The following is a 1,742-nucleotide window of genomic DNA, read 5'->3' on the forward strand; positions in this document are numbered from 1 at the left end:
TCACAGCTCCTACCTAGCACACCCTTAGGACCTATAAGTTTGTTAGTGTCTCCTCTCTCACTGCTGCTCTCACTCCTACCTAACCTAACCTAACCTAACCTAACCCAACCTAGCCTAGCCTAGCCTAACCTAATCCTAACCTAACCAAGTCGATGGTTTATAAATTAGGGAGACATAAACCAGCTTGGTGACAAAGGGAGAGAGAGGGTGAAGCTTTGATGTCCTTAAGGGTTGTGTTAATAAGGTGAACTGCTCTGTGTGTGTGTGTGTAAAGCATGCCCCTCCTGATTAAAAGAGCATATCTACACAAGGACCTGCCAGTTATGTACACACACACACACACACACACACACACACACACACACACACACACACACACACACACACACACACACACACACACACACACACACACACACACACACACACACAAAACAGCACCACAAGATGAACAAACAAAATTTTTCCAAAACGAACAAGAAGGACGATATTCCATAAAATGGCTATATCGTCCTTATGGCTGCTCCTCACTTAGTCCCATCTACCAGTGAGGGGACGAGGATGGTGAAGGAGGAGGGAGGAAGGAGGGGGAGGGGGAGGGGGGAGGAAGGAGTAAATAAAATTGAAAGATCGAAAAGCAAGGAAAGAGACACAGAAAGGCGGACTGCTGTAAGTCTGTGGAGGTGAAGGAGGAGGGGGAGTAGGAGGGGGGAGGTAGTTGAAGGGTGAGGGGTCGAGGAGGAGGTGGAGGAGGGGAGGGGTAGTTGAAGGGTGAGGGGTCGAGGGAGGAGGAGGAGGGGGGAGGTATTGAAGGGTGAGGGGCCTAGGAGGAGGGAGGGAGGGGGAGGTAGTTGAAGGGTGAGGGGCCCAGGGAGGAGGTGGAGGAGGGGGAGGTAGTTGAAGGGGTGGGGTCGAGGAGGAGGTGGAGGAGGGGAGAAGAAGGTGAGGGGCTCCAGGGAGGAGGTGGAGGAGGGAGGAGGTAGGAAGGGTGAGGGGGTCAGGAGGAGGTGGAGGAGGGGAGAAGGAAGGGGTGAGGGGGTCTAGGGAGGAGGTGGAGGAGGGGAGGTAGTTGAAGGGTGAAGGGTCAAGGAGGAGGTGGAGGAGGGGGGAGGTAGTTGAAGGTGAGGGGTCTAGGAGGAGGTGGGAGGAGGGGAGGAAGTTGAAGGGTGAGGGGTCGGAGGAGGAGGTGGAGGAGGGGAGGTAGTTGAAGGGTGAGCGGTCTAGGAGGAGGGGTGGAGGAGGGGGCGGGTAGTTGAAGGGTGAGGGTCTAGGAGGAGGGAGAGGGGAGGAAGAAGGGAGGGGTCAAGGAGGAGGAGGAGGGGGAGGAGGTAGTTGAAGGGGTGGGGAGGGTCCAGGAGGAGGTGGAGGGAGGGTGGTGAAGGGTGAGGGGCTCAGGAGGGTGGAGGGAGGGGAGGTAGTTGAAGGGTGAGGGGTTCTAGGGAGGAGGTGGAGGGAGGAGGAGAGTAGGAAGGGTGGGGAGGAGGGGGAGGGGGAGGTAGTTGAAGGGTGAGGGGTCTAGGGAGGAGGTGGAGGAGGGGGGAGGTAGTTGAAGGATGAGGGGGGTCTAGGAGGAGGTGATGAGGGGAGGTTGAAGGGGTGAGGGGTCGAGGAGGAGGTGGAGGAGGGGGAGGTAGTTGAAGGGTGAGGGGGTTCAGGAGGAGGACGAAAAGAGGAAGAAGAAAAGAGGCAGAGGAAGGAGAAGGAAGATGGGAGAAGAAGATATAGAGGACGAAGAACCAGAA

The sequence above is a fragment of the Homarus americanus genome, unplaced genomic scaffold (genome assembly GCF_018991925.1).
Source record: "Homarus americanus isolate GMGI-L3 unplaced genomic scaffold, GMGI_Hamer_2.0 scaffold11628, whole genome shotgun sequence".
Lineage (NCBI taxonomy): Eukaryota > Metazoa > Arthropoda > Malacostraca > Decapoda > Nephropidae > Homarus > Homarus americanus.